This window comes from Hyperolius riggenbachi, chromosome 2, assembly GCF_040937935.1.
Source record: "Hyperolius riggenbachi isolate aHypRig1 chromosome 2, aHypRig1.pri, whole genome shotgun sequence".
NCBI classification, from domain to species: Eukaryota; Metazoa; Chordata; class Amphibia; order Anura; family Hyperoliidae; genus Hyperolius; species Hyperolius riggenbachi.
In genome coordinates, this window is record NC_090647.1 from 173,058,350 (window position 1) to 173,073,770 (window position 15,421).

Consider the following 15,421-nt stretch of genomic DNA (forward strand, 5'->3'; position numbering starts at 1 on the left):
ATGTATTATTATAACAGTAACGAGGAAACCCCAAAGACTTCAACTTGTGCACTGAGGACTACCTTATTTATTTTTTCATCTGTAATGACCCCCTCCAAGGCACTTGTACCTCTGCTCTGTGGCCAGACAAATTTGTTATTATTACAAGGATAAAGATCCCCTACAGTATTTTCTACCTGTTCTCTGAGGGCTCTTTCACGTCTAACAACGCGTGCAGGAGCCGTTCTCCTGCATGTGTTATATGGCTTGCGGCATGTCGCCGGGATGTTGCGGTGCGGCGCAATCAGCGGTGGTAGCTATTAATTCACCCAACGGGAAAACGCCAGCTCTCTGCGATTAAAAGCTCTCGGGTGCGTCGAACCGCAATGCACTGAAATGCAGCGTCGGGTGTGAAAGGTAAAATGAAAGTCTATAGACATTTTTATTTTACCTTGGTTAACGCAAAGTATTGACTTTGCGTTAAAATGCTGGAAATGAGCTCTAATGTGAAAGAGCCCTGAGGCCTTCCTTATTCATTATTACAACTACAAGGTTATATACCTCTGTTCTATGGCTTATTCTTACAAGTATGAGGATTCCTCCAAGTTAATTCTGCCTTGATTTTGTGCATAATTTTTGGTAAAGATTTGGTAAATAGTAACCACTTCAAGAGGCTTCTGCCTCTTGCCTAATTTTCAATTAGAAAGGGGACCTCTACGGAGTTTTTTTTTTATCGTTTTTTATCGCTACAAATAACATTGCATACTTCCAAATTGCCCATACTGAAAGGGTTTTCATATTTTTTTTCAAATTCAGGTCCTTATTGAGCCTGGTCATTTGGTCCACTCTGGTTGAATCGATCTGAGGGAAATTCAGCCAACACCACCTGAGAGTACAAATTTACATATGTAGACTGATGCTTGGAAAATTTATAATTTCATAGCTTGTTGCTTGAGAAAAGGATTTTTTTAATCTTTATTTACAAAAGTAGGCCATACATCAGGCAACTTGGTGGCCAATCGACCATCCGAATCTGATGAAAAGAGCATGCCCAAATGACAATGTGACAAATTTCAGACCTAAATTGGACACATTAATTGATCGGTCATGCTGCAAGATCTAGGGCCGACTTGCTTGATTGGGTGCGGGGGTGTAATGGCAAGCAATATCGAGACAAGCGAAGAACGCAATGAAACCTCTGGTGCTGTCCCCCCTAATGTTTAACCCACCCCCCCCCACCTCCCATGCCCAATGCAAGCTATACATTATCTGTCCACGGCCTCTGATTGTCCTCTGCCGGCTTCGGGTTCACTCCTCGCTCCATACACCACATGGTTGCTGAGTAACGGGGGCACATGTGTGACATCACACCACATGAAGCACGTGTGAGGAGCGAAAAGTGTGTCTGGGGCCAGCGGAGGACAAGCAGTGCACAAGTAAGGTATATAACAATGAGCACTGGGCACCAGGGGAGTCAAGGTACACACTAAGGGGAATGACGAGGCGATCAGATGCGGTGCACAAAGCCAATTCTGGATCAATTTCAGCATGAAATTGATCGGGAATCGGCCTGCGGTGTATGGACAGCCAACAGATCTCTCTCTAATCAAATTTGATTAGAGATAAATTTGTCTCTTAACTGAATCTTTCCATCATCGCTAGATGTATGTACCCATGTATGTGTATATATGCACCCATGCTATGCATTTGAGTGAACTTGACTGGCCTAATCTCCATGCTCCCATCCAGTGACTGACTAAGCATTAACTTGTACTCATACTGTGCTGCTTGATCTGGTTTACATGTATTCCTGTATTGTCTTCTTGCTGTATGTCACCCCTAAATATTGTCTGTAACCTTAAAGCGGACCCAAACAAAACATTTTTTTAATTCAAAATATTTAGTTGCACCACTCTGACACATACAAAGATAAACACTCCTTCAAGCCTATGATCATGTCAGTTCATGCTTTTCGCCCTTCTCCTTTCATAACTAGGGTTATACAGGTAGCAGCCATAACTTCTGAGCTTAGAATGAGATTTTAGATCATGGGTGTGTTTGTCATCAGCTACCCTCCCTCACAGGGGCGTCGTCTATGTGGAATCTCACACAAGCTGAGATCACCTCCCCTGTGACATCATCAGTAGCAGCCTGTGTTTTGTTTTTGTTTTTTATCTCCTCCACCAGTCTGCCAGATTCTGTCCTGGCAATATGAAAGGAAGGGAGGGGTTCCTCCAACAAATGTAAAATATTTTATATTTGGCATCATGCAGGATGCTCAAATACCCCTTTTCAAAATTCGAGTTAGGTCGAATTCGAATAGTAAATTATTCGAGGTCAGTCGAATATTCGAGTCGAATAATTTTTACTATTCGATTCGACCTCGGACTTCGAGCTCACTATTCGAGTCGGTATTCGAGCTCACTATTCGAGCTGACTATTCGAATTGGCCTTAAATAGCTTCCCAACACTTGTTTTGAGGGTTAATGATGCAAGAAACATATTTTTTTCCAAGTGACAACAGCAAGTGATTATGTGGGGATGTTCCTTTAAAAAAAAAAAAAGGTGAAAAGAGAAGTTGTGTCCAGAATTTTGTTCAGTACTGTATATACTTCTTCTTCTTCTTCTTCTTTATCTTCTATATCTTCTTCTTCTTCTTCTATATCTTCTTCTTCTTCTTCATCTTCTTCTTCTTCTTCTTCATCTTCTTCATCTTCATCTTCTTCATCTTCTTCATCTTCATCTTCTTCATCTTCTTCTTCATCTTCTTCATCTTCTTCATCTTCATCTTCTTCATCTTCTTCTTCATCTTCTTCATCTTCATCTTCTTCATCTTCTTCTTCTTCTTCTTCTTCTTCTTCATCTTCTTCTTCATCTTCTTCATCTTCTTCTTCATCTTCTTCATCTTCATCTTCTTCATCTTCTTCTTCATCTTCTTCATCTTCTTCTTCTTCTTCTTATTCATCTTCTTCATCTTCTTCTTCTTCTTCTTCATCTTCTTCATCTTCATCTTCTTCTATATCGTCTTCTTCGTCACTTATTTCTCTTTTCATTTTTTTTTTTTTAAAGAAATGCAGCTATTTTTGAGCGTAACAACAAATAGCTGGTGGCGCACGCATGTTGGAAGCGCCATTGTATGTGCTCCCTGGCAGTGGAAACACACAGACAGCAGGAGGTAAATTTAGCAGCAGGAGGAGGAGGATGAGTGTGTGGCAGCATGCAGTCAATGAGGCAGGCAGCGTGACATAATAGCCCTGGTACCTAGCGGTGATACCATGGCTGTAAATAAACACAACAGGAGGTCCCAGACAGCGGTCATGCAGCCCACATTGTGTCCAATACACAACTGGGACAACACAGTTTTCAACCCGGGCACCTCAGAAAAATTAAACCTTTTTTTGTAATGGTTTTGTAGTTTTGGTTTTACAACCAATTACACAGATATATAGCTATTTTTTGACGTAATAGCTGGTGGCAGAGTGGCAGCAGAAGGTAAATCTGTGTACCCTGGCGGTGGGAAACACAGACAGACAGCAGCAGCAGCAGGAGGAGGAATGGAGGAGAGTAATTATGTGAGCAGCTATTGTTTGACGTAATAGCTGGTGGCAGTGTGGCAGCAGAAGGTAATTCTGTGTACCCTGGCAGTGGGAAACACAGACAGACAGCAGCAGCAGGAGGAATGGAGGAGTAGTGTGAGTGTGGCAGCAGGTAGGCAGCGTGACATAATAGCCCTGGTACCTAGCGGTGATACCAGGGCCGTAAATAAACACAACAGGAGGTCCCAGACAGCGGTCGTGCAGCCCACATTGTGTCCAATACACAACTGGAACAACACAGTTTTCAACCCGGGCACCTCAGAAAAATTAAACCTTTTTTTTTTTTAATGGTTTGTTTGGTTTCGGTTTTGCAACCAATATAGCTATTGTTTGACGTAATAGCTGGTGGCAGAGTGGCAGCAGAAGAAGGTCATTCTGTGTACCCTGGCAGTGGGAAACACAGACAGACAGCAGAAGGGCAGTACACAGCAGCCCACTGTAGGTGTAAAATGTGTGGCTGCAGGCGACGTAATAGTCAAAGTGAACCAGGCTGGCTTAGTGAGCAGGAGCCAGGAGGTGGTAAAGGGTGGTAAGGCACATTAACGATGGTTCCGGCAGCCAGTTCATGTCCCCCTCTCGCCGACAACAGGGGCCAGGAACTCGCCTTCCACCCACGCCTGGTTCATCTTGAGAAACGTCAGTCTGTCCACAGACTTGTGAGACAGACGTGAGCGTTTCTCGGTGACCACGCCACCAGCTGCACTGAAGCAGCGCTCGGACAGCACGCTGGAAGGGGGGCAGGACAGCACTTCCAGGGCGTACTGCGCTAGCTCGCTCCAGATCTCCATGCGCTTGACCCAATACTCCATGGGATCAACAGGGGCATCGCTGTCAAGCCCGCTGTACGACCCCATGTAGTCAGCCACCATGCGGGTCAGGCGCTGGCTGTGACCGGAGGAGGATGCTGCTGCATGCATCTCCTCTCTAGTCACTGCTGCCGGAGCCTCTACAGTCCTGTAGAGCTCGTGGCTGAGAGACAGCAGGTCTGTGGGGCGCTTGCTGCTGCTGGATGCAGGCACCTGCTGCTGCCTCTGTGCTGGCTGCTGGACAGTGGGGGTGGAAGGCTGGGGGAAGGCTTCCTCCAAGCGCTCAACAAGGGCCTGCTGCAAGCTCCTTATTTGTTGCGCTGGGTCTCCTCCTGCAGGCGGCAGGAACTGGCTCAACTTCCCCTTGAGGCGTGGGTCCAACATCATGCTGATCCAGATGTCCTCCCTCTGCTTCATCTGGATCACCCTGGGGTCCCTGCGCAGGCACGCCAGCATGTGCGCTGCCATTGGGAAGAGGCGGGCCACGTCTGCTGGCACATCGACGTCAGTGCTGTCCTCATCCTCCTCCTCTGCCGCCTCATCCTCTCTCCACCCCCGCACCAACTCAGCTGCGCTGTGCTGATCCCCCTCATCAGCAGCCAGGTCAGGGACCTCCACCAAGTCCTCCTCCTCCTCCCCCTCAGAGGTGGACTGCGCAGCTGGTTGCCGCTCCTGCTGGTCCAAGGCTGCCGCTCCCTGTTCCAGCAAACCATCGAGGGCCCTGTTCAGCAGAGAAACCAGGGGCACCCACTCGCAGACCATAGCATGGTCCCTGCTCACCATGTTTGTGGCCTGCAGGAAGGGAGCCAGCACAAAGCACACCTGCTGCATGTGCCTCCAGTCATCATCGGGGACGATGGACGGGATGTTGCTGGTCTTGTCCCTTCTCCGAGCTGCGGAAACAGTGGCCAGGGCAAGGTACTGGTTGACAGCGTGCCTCTGTTCAACCAGACGCTCCAACATCGCCAGGGTGGAGTTCCAGCGAGTCGGAACGTCAATGATCAGCCGATGGCGTGGCAGATCCAGCTCCTTTTGCACGTCTTCCAGGCTCGCACAGGCTGCAGCCGAGCGCCGGAAGTGACGCACAACATTCCTTGCCGTTTCCAGCAGTTCGCCCATCCCCTGGTAGGTGCGCAGGAACTTCTGCACCACCAGGTTCAGCACGTGGGCAAGACAGGGGATGTGGGTCAGGTTTCCCCTGTCTATGGCAGCAACCAGATTGGCCCCATTGTCGGACACCACCTCTCCGACTCTGAGGCCTCTGGGGGTCAGCCAAATCCTCTCCTGCTCCTGGAGTTTGGCCAACACGTGGGCTGCCGTCAGCTTGGTCTTGCCAAGGCTGACCAAGTGCAGCAGCGCTTGGCAGTGGCGGGCCTTCACGCTGCTGCTGAGGCGGGGGGTTTGGCCAGGTGTGGCGGAGGATGGCAGAGGATCGGAGGAACCCGCTGCAGTTCCCCTGACCCTGCGGGGTGGCACCACCCACTGTGTTGCTGCTGCTGCTGCTGCTGTGCCCGCTGCTGCTCTCCCATCCTCACCCCCTTCCACCAAGCTGACCCAGTGGACAGTGAAGGACAGGTAGCGGCCTGTCCCGAAGCGGCTGCTCCAGGAGTCCATGGTGACGTGGACCCTTTCACCAACCGCGTGCTCCAGCCCTCGCTCCACATTGGCCATCACAAAGCGGTGCAGTGCTGGAATGGCCTTGCGGGAGAAAAAGTGTCTGCTGGGGAGCTGCCAGTCTGGGGCTGCACAAGCAAGCAGCGCCCGCATGTCGCTCCCCTCCTGCACGAGCGTGTACGGCAGGAGTTGGGAGCACATGGCCCGTGCCAGCAAGCCGTTCAGCTGCCGCACGCGACGGCTGCTGGGAGGCAGAGCCCTAACCACCCCCTGGAAGGACTCGCTCAAAAGGCTCTGGCGTGGCCTTTTGCTGACACGGGAATCACCAGACACAGCGGAGGAGGCCACTGAGGACTGGCTGCCAGAACAGGCCTCAGTGTCGGCGGCAGGAGTTGCAGAGGGGGGAGGAGCAGTGCGTTTCCGCACTCCTGCTGGTGCTGCTGGAGGAGCAGGAGGGCGGGTGGCTGCTGTTGCTGCTGCTGAAGGCTGTGCAGTGATGGGTGTGGTGCCACTGCCAGCACCAGATGCCTTCAGCCTCTGGAACTCCTCATGCTGGTGGAAATGTTTAGCCGCAAGGTGGTTGATCAGCGAGCTGGTGCTGAACTTTAAGGGGTCTGCACCTCTGCTCAACTTCCGCTGACAGTGGTTGCAAGTGGCGTACTTGCTGTACACAGTGGGCATGGTGAAAAAGCGCCAGATTGGTGACAGAAACATCCCCCTACGGCATGGAAGCGCTGCTGCCTGTCTCCCTGTGGTGGTTGGGGGGGGGGCTTGGGTGCGGCTGGTGGTGGTACTGGCTGATGCTGCTGCTGCTGCTGCTGAGCCTGAGACACCAGCAGGCTGTGGGTCGCTGCCAATGCTTGCAATGATGCGCCTCCTTGCAAGGCCCACAAGCGCATCCTCCTCCTCCTCCGAGCTGCTGAGGACGACATCCCCTGGAGGTGGTGGCACCCAGTCTCTGTCTGTCACCGGGTCATCAACATCATCCTCCCCCTCCTCAAACATGTCCTGCTGGGATGATGACCCCCCAAACTCCTCTCCTGATGCATGGATGGGCTGCTTGACTGTCGCCACAGTCTTGCTGTCCAATCCCTCATCCCCCAAAGTGCCCATCAGCATCTCCTCCTCAAAATCGCCAACAACAGCAGACAATTGACTCATCATGCCTGGGGTCAAAAGAGTGCTGAATGAGAGGTCGGCGACTGACGGTGAACTGGCCTCCTCCCCAGACCCTGCTGGGCGGCTGCTGCGAACAGGGGTGGTGGTGGTGGTGGTGGTGAGGGTGGAGGCCTCGGATGCAGAGCTGATGGCGGGCTGCTCATCCTCCGTCATGAGTTGCACCACAGTGTCTGCATCCTTTTCCTCAATGGGACGTTTCCGACCCGGCTGGAGGAAAATCGGAGCAGGTGCTACACGCTGCTGCTGCTGTGTCTCTGCAGCGTGAGTTGCAGATGCTCCTGCTGGGTGGCGCCCAAGGCGTCCACGGCCAGTGGCTATGGGAGGAATGTTAGCCACTGACGCTGCTGCTGCGGAACTGTGCATGGTGGCGCGCCCGCGGCCGCGGCTTGCCACAATGCTGCTCCCTCTCCTCCTGATTCCCTTGCTGCCCTTCCCCTTGCCCAAACCGCGCTGGCTGCCACTTCCAGACATCTTCAATGTTTTGGGCGTATAGACAAAAGTTTTTTAAAAGGGCGGGTGAAAAGTGGGGTACTTTAATGGAGTGGGTTGGTTGGTGAGGTGACTGAGTGAGTGTCCCCTAGTACAGTAAGTAAGTAGTAACAGTCAGGAAGTACAACTAGCAGTTACAATAATCAGTAGTAATCACAAGTAAATTTAGTGTGTGTACACTCAGACAGTGAGTGCACGCAGGCAGGAGCTAGTAGCCTATGAACACAGTGACTGAGTGTCCTAGACTCCTAGTACAGTAAGAGTAAGTAGTAGCAGTAAGAAGAACTAACTAATTACAATAATCAATCAGCGATCAGAAGGAAATGGAGTGTGGGTGTGTGTACACTCAGACACTGAGTGCACGCACGCAGGAGCTAGTAGCCTATGAACACAGTGACTGAGTGTCCTAGACTCCTAGTACAGTAAGAGTAAGTAATAACAGTAAGTAGAACTAACTAATTACAATAATCAATCAGCGATCAGAAGGAAATGGAGTGTGGGTGTGTGTACACTCAGACAGTGAGTGCACGCACGCAGGAGCTAGTAGCCTATGAACACAGTGACTGAGTGTCCTAGACTCCTAGTACAGTAAGAGTAAGTAGTAACAGTAAGAAGAACTAACTAATTACAATAATCAATCAGCGATCAGAAGGAAATGGAGTGTGGGTGTGTGTACACTCAGACACTGAGTGCACGCACGCAGGAGCTAGTAGCCTATGAACACAGTGACTGAGTGTCCTAGACTCCTAGTACAGTAAGAGTAAGTAATAACAGTAAGTAGAACTAACTAATTACAATAATCAATCAGCGATCAGAAGGAAATGGAGTGTGGGTGTGTGTACACTCAGACAGTGAGTGCACGCACGCAGGAGCTAGTAGCCTATGAACACAGTGACTGAGTGTCCTAGACTCCTAGTACAGTAAGAGTAAGTAATAACAGTAAGTAGAACTAACTAATTACAATAATCAATCAGCGATCAGAAGGAAATGGAGTGTGGGTGTGTGTACACTCAGACAGTGAGTGCACGCACGCAGGAGCTAGTAGCCTATGAACACAGTGACTGAGTGTCCTAGACTCCTAGTACAGTAAGAGTAAGTAATAACAGTAAGTAGAACTAAATAATTACAATAATCAATCAGCGATCAGAAGGAAATGGAGTGTGGGTGTGTGTACACTCAGACAGTGAGTGCACGCACGCAGGAGCTAGTAGCCTATGAACACAGTGACTGAGTGTCCTAGACTCCTAGTACAGTAAGAGTAAGTAGTAACAGTAAGAAGAACTAACTAATTACAATAATCAATTAGCGATCAGAAGGAAATGGAGTGTGGGTGTGTGTACACTCAGACAGTGAGTGCACGCACGCAGCAGCTAGTAGCCTATGAACACAGTGACTGAGTGTCCTAGACTCCTAGTACAGTAAGAGTAAGTAATAACAGTAAGTAGAACTAACTAATTACAATAATCAATCAGCGATCAGAAGGAAATGGAGTGTGGGTGTGTGTACACTCAGACAGTGAGTGCACGCACGCAGGAGCTAGTAGCCTATGAACACAGTGACTGAGTGTCCTAGACTCCTAGTACAGTAAGAGTAAGTAGTAACAGTAAGAAGAACTAACTAATTACAATAATCAATCAGCGATCAGAAGGAAATGGAGTGTGGGTGTGTGAACACTCAGACAGTGAGTGCACGCAGGCAGGAGCTAGTAGCCTATGAACACAGTGACTGAGTGTCCTAGACTCCTAGTACAGTAAGAGTAAGTAGTAACACCAGTAAGTAGAACTAACTAATTACAATAATCAATCAGCGATCAGAAGGAAATGGAGTGTGGGTGTGTGTACACTCAGACAGTGAGTGCACGCAGGCAGGAGCTAGTAGCCTATGAACACAGTGACTCAGTGTCCTAGACTCCTAGTACAGTAAGAGTGAGTAAGTACAAGTAGTAACAGTAAGTAGAACTAACTAATTACAATAATCAATCAGCGATCAGAAGGAAATAGAGTGTGTGTTGTGTGTGTACACTCAGACAGTGAGTGCGCACACGCAGGAGGTAGTAGTAGCCTATATGAACAGTGACAGTGAGTGTCCCTACGGGTACAGTAAGAGTAAGTAGTAAGTAAGTACAACTAACAATAATCAAACAGTAATGAGAAGGAAATAGAGTGTGTGTACACACAGACAGTGAGTGAGTGCACACACGCAGGAGCTAGCTAGTAGCCTATAAACAGTGACAGTCAGTGAGTGTCCTACTCCTAGTACAGTATAACTACAATACTATTAGTAAAGGACAGCAGAAATACTGGTATAGAATATGAGAGAAATAAACAGAGGACAGCTGCCCACAGAGGCAAGGCCCCCCTGAGGCCTAAACCTGTAAGCTTGCAGCAGCTGCCTGCAGTTCTCTAATGTAACACACAAGCTACTAACTAAAATACAATGTCTATCTAACTAACAACAATATAGGTGTATATGGCAGGTGTAGGTGAGCAAAAACGCTAGGTAAATGACCACAATAGAGCACTTGCTAAGCCAAAGCACAAAGGAGCAACTCTCTCTCTGTACAAGTCTCAGGCAAGCATGGAAAAACCGAACATGGCGGCCGCTATTTATAGGGTAGGGGCTGGCCAGGGTCCCCCTCTGTGATTGGCTGCCGTCAGAGGGCCTGGGAGCCCTCTGATTGGCTCTAAGGACATCAATCTGGGCTATGACGCTATTCGAGCTCGGTACCGAGCTCGAATAGCGCTGGGTGGCTCGAATAGCTCGAATAGTGAATGGGCTATTCGAGTGTACTCGGATAGCCCATTCGAATAGCTCCAGCTATTCGGAGCTCGAATACCGAGCTCGAATAGCTGAAAAAGAGCTCGAATATTCGAACTACTCGAATATTCGAGCTCTGCTGAGCACCACTGCATGCAGCTGAAAAAAGGCTGCTATTTATTATTATATGTTAGAAAATAGATTTTATTTCTGAAATCTTGTACTTTTAATTTGGGTCCACTTTACCTAATGTCCAGTTCTGTGTAATATGTTGGGGCTTTATAAATACAATAAATAAATACATGTATGGCTACCTTTAGAATATTTTCTTTATCTGTTGGGAGACATTAAAACTGTAGCCTTATAAAAGTGAAAAGAAATACGGTCATACTTTGTTGACCTTAAGCTATAATTGTGCTGCTGTGGAGGGAAACTTTAACCAGTATACACAAGCGTAAGTAGGAAACATATATTTGAACATGTAAAAGTGCTAATTAAAGACATTACATGTCTCCGGATTAGTACACAACACTACACCACGCTTTTATTAAGTAACACATAATTAAGAAGCTGGCACCACCATATTGGCTTTCCTTTGATTTCCTCTATTCTAATTACCATAATTTCTCTTGACAGTTTTCAATGTGTTCTTTGTTTGGACAGTTTTCTAATTCTTGCCTGGTAGAAAAAAAAGGTTCAGCTTAATAGCCAGTATTGTATTTATGTGGTGGTTTGATGCTAAATGTTCTATACAGACATAGCTTTTGCATTTTGCAATTTATGTATGGTTTATTAGGTCAGAATTGCTATGCCCACTTGAATGAATTTAGAACGACCGCAACTTTTATAGATGTCTATCCAAATGTATTTTGGGATGTGCGTGAGGTAATAAATCTGCCTCAAAAGCATTTTTGAATGACCAAATCAGAATTCATAAATACAGTGAATAAGAATGTGCTTGTTAGTGTATACATGAAAGATTTCCTATTCGGACAAAGATGACTGGACAGCTAAATTTAAACACTTCTCTTTCAGACCAGTATAGTGTCTGCTTAGACCGTTCTATGTATAAACACTCTTTTTTTTCTGGACTGTTGATGTTTGAATCATAGTTGTACAATCAGACTTTAAAAGGCAATTGCACTCAGCAAAATCGGCTCATGCCATTCCCTTTCAATGAAGAGTTTAGAGGCATAGTTGCAGTAATGGTACATCAAAGCAAACTGATCTGCATGTGGTTTATATGTAAATGTACACATGAAAGCAAAATTTAAGCAATATGTCTAAAACTTGGAGTTCTTAAAGCCTCAATTAAAAAATACCTATAAGTCTTTTTTTTCTGACTGAGAGAAAACAAGTATTGTTATACTAGTTATATTTTTAATTTTTGTTGATGACGGGATTTTCCACTGTGGCAGACATGTTATTTTCCATTATGGCAAATAGAGGGCACTAACTATCTTTCTGTTTTGCAATTTTAAAGGGAAGGTCCAGTTTCACTTACTTGGGGCTTCTACCAGCCCCATGCAGCCATCGTGTGCCCTCGTAGTCACTCACTGCTGCTCCAGTCCCCCGCTGGCAGCTTGCCGACCTCAGAGGTCGGCAGGCCGCATTGCGTACATTTTTACGCATTCCCGCTAGTGCAGGAACATTAACACATACATTTTTACGCGTTAGTGGTGCAACACGTAAAAATTTACGCATTAAACCACTAACGCGTAAAAATGTATGTTAATGTTCCTGCACTAGCGGGAATGCGTAAAAATTTACGCAATGCGGCCCGTCGATCTCAAGGTCGGCAAGCTGCCAGCGGGGGACTGGAGCAGCAGTGAGTGACTATGAGGGCACAGGATGGCTGCATGGGGCTGGTAGAACCCTCAGGTAAGTGAAACTATTTTTTTTATTTTGCTTGGACCTTCCCTTTAAGATTTTGTGCTTGGTGTAATATTCTGTTGATACATTTAAAAAACATTTTCAGTCAAGTTTTATGGCTTAAACATTTTAATGATTACTTAGCTTAGCTTTTATCTTTCATGCAGGTATTGTTTCATAGTGACTGCTCAAATTAATCCTTATGGATCTTCTTATTCACTTATATTTTTAGTATTCCACTTGAACTCCGGTTAACAAGGGTAAGCTATTTTGTTTACATTTTAAAGAGACACTGAAGCGAAAAAAAAATATGATATTATGATTTGTATGTGTAGTACAGCTAAGAAATAAAGCATTAAGATCAGATACATCAGTCTAATTGTTTCCAGTACAGGAAGAGTTGAGAAACTCCAGTTGTTATACCTATGCAAACAAGCCATTAAGCTCTCCGACTAAGTTAGTCGTGGAGAGGGCTGTGATCTGACTTTTATTATCTCAACTGTAAGTAAACTGTTTACTTTTTCTCTGCTAGAGGAGAGGTCATTACTTCACAGACTGCTCTGAAAGACTCATTTTGAATGCTGAGTGTTGTGTAATCTGCACATATTATAGAATGATGCAATGTTAGAAAAAACACTATATACCTGAAAATAAAAGTATGAGAATATTTTCTTTGCTGCTAATCTTCTAGTAATTATTCATAGTACACAACCAATTCACTATATTATATTTTTTTTTTCGCTTCAGTGTCTCTTTAAGGACTATTCATTATGTATTTATAGATGATGATCGGCACAAATTGGCACCACAGGTATCTGATTTCCTTCCAGTGTGTTGGAAAACCTGTAATGTTCCTCTTGAAACTTTGATCTGTTAGAAATGCTACCTTCATTTTCTCATAAAATCTTTACCTATTGTAAGCAAGGCCTAATGAAATAAAGAAAGTCTATTTTCTCATTCTCTTGAACTTCAGTTGTCTTTACAACCTCAAACACTGTATGCTTTGTATATCATCAGGGATACTAATGGAGGACTTTCCTGCACACAATGTAATTTACTCAATGTACAGATGCAACAGGAGTGGTGATGAACTGCTATTCGAGTATCACACCTTCCCTGTAGATGGCTTTAGAAGGGGTTCCCCCATGACACAAAATGACTAAGTTGGACTCAGGAAGTCATATAGTGCTTGTAGGGCACTTATGGCGGCCCTATGCCTGTAGTGATCAAAGACTTCCTCCTCCACTGCTGAACACATGACTGTAGTATAGAATACCACACCTCATAAGTGTCCATTTTCTGTAAAAGTTCAATCGCTTTAAATACAACACCAAAGCTATAGGCAGTAAGGGGTGTCAGTCAACATGTATATGGCCTGCAGGTAACTGCGTCCCAGTTGCCATGTTGACCATTATAGGTACCACCACTCTAACACATCCCAGACAATACTACAAGCATTCACTTCCTGCTAGTGGCAATTCCCATAGCTCCTACCTACATGTTTCGTTCCATAGAAACTCATCAGGGGCATACAGGCACATCACCAACATGTACCGAATATAATGCACCCCCCCCCCCCCCCCCCCCCGTGCAGGCCTCTCACCCTCTTCAATGATACGGGTAATAACTACAACCCGAGGAGCGACTGTCCAACATAGCACAATAGAAATTAGTTATTGGCAATAATCATAATTAAGAGACACACCTGTACCATCCCAGGGCAGTATTTACCATACAGCACTGCAGGCAAGTACCTTCTGATGTCTGATGATGGAAAGGCTCACTCCCCTCCCCATGCGGGCGTACGTTAAAAAAGGGCGCCGGGAAAAAAGGGCGCAGGGTTTTAAAAGATAATCATGAATAACGTTTAAAAAAATTGTGTTATATTTCGTTTAAAAATAATGTTTTATAAAGTTATAAATCATTAAATAATGTGTATAAAATCGGCAATTTAAAAAACGTTAATCTTCCCTGTTTAAAAATTGAAATTTATAATAACGTTTTATAAAACATTAATAAGAATTTTACTAAAGCTATACCTAACCCTACTCTCACACAGAACCCTCCCTGTACCTATCCCTAACCCCTAGACCCCCCTGTTGGTGCCTAACCCTAAGACCCCCCTGTTGGTGCCTAACCCTAAGACCCCCCTGGTGGTGCCTAAACCTAAGACCCCCCTGTTGGTGCCTAACCCTAAGACCCCCCTGTTGGTGCCTAACCCTAAGACCCCCCTGTTGGTGCCTAACCCTAAGACCCCCCTGTTGGTGCCTAACCCTAAGACCCCCCTGTTGGTGCCTAAACCTAAGACCCTCTGTTGGTGCCTAAACCTAAGACCCCCCTGTGATAAGCATTAATAACGTTTTAAAAAAATATGGTGCGGTTTTTCGTTTAAAAATGCAAAAAAAAAAAAAAAAATTCGTACGGTTTTTCGTTTAAAAGTAATGTTTTAAAAAATATTGTACTGTTTTTCGTTTAAAAATAATGTTTTAAAAATTATAAATCATTAAATAATGTGTAATCATGAGAAACAGTTATAAAACATTAAAAGTCTCCGGGCGCCGCTTTTAAAACGTTATTTTTCTCCGGCGCCCTTTTTTCCTGTTGGGCGCCGATTTAAACGATATTTATTATGGGAGTGAATGGCGGCACCCTTTTTGTCCACCTGCCTCATGCGCCCAAATTTCCTGCTTCCCCCATGCGGCCCCTCCCTCCTTACCTATGCAGAGTCCTAATGAGAGCTTACTTATCTTGCTCTTGATATTTCACTGACGAGACCTCCCTTCAGTAAGGGGCACCTCTAGATACTTTAATATTGAGGGTACTCCTGGCTACCTAATACTAAGGAGAATCTGTGACTACCAATGACGGTCAAGGGAAGTAAGGAAGACGTGACAGTTGGGGCAGCTAGCACACTTGCAGTGCGGTTTGGAGGGGGTTTGTAGGTTCATGGAGGGCGAAGTCTAGGGTATCAAGACATCTGTGCCTTTAGGCTCCTGTGAGGTAAATCCAGGCCTGACTATGCCTCATACTAATGTGTCACATGACCTTTTCAAGAATATACTTAAAGAGTAACTGTCAGGCATAAAATCCATAATCAATTCTCTATTACAGACTGCTAAGCAAGTAAAA

General features: G+C 46.0%; 1 long non-coding RNA gene across 1 annotated transcript in view; it reads left to right on the forward strand.

Annotated features, from left to right (window-relative positions):
- The window catches only part of LOC137545979 (uncharacterized), a 113,681-nt gene extending 101,128 nt beyond the window's left edge, over window positions 1-12,553 (forward strand). Inside the window, exon 3 of the long non-coding RNA XR_011026139.1 lies at window positions 12,525-12,553. This is a non-coding gene — a long non-coding RNA (uncharacterized lncRNA). The remainder of the gene's footprint in view (window positions 1-12,524) is intronic.
- Window positions 12,554-15,421: the final 2,868 nt, after the last annotated feature.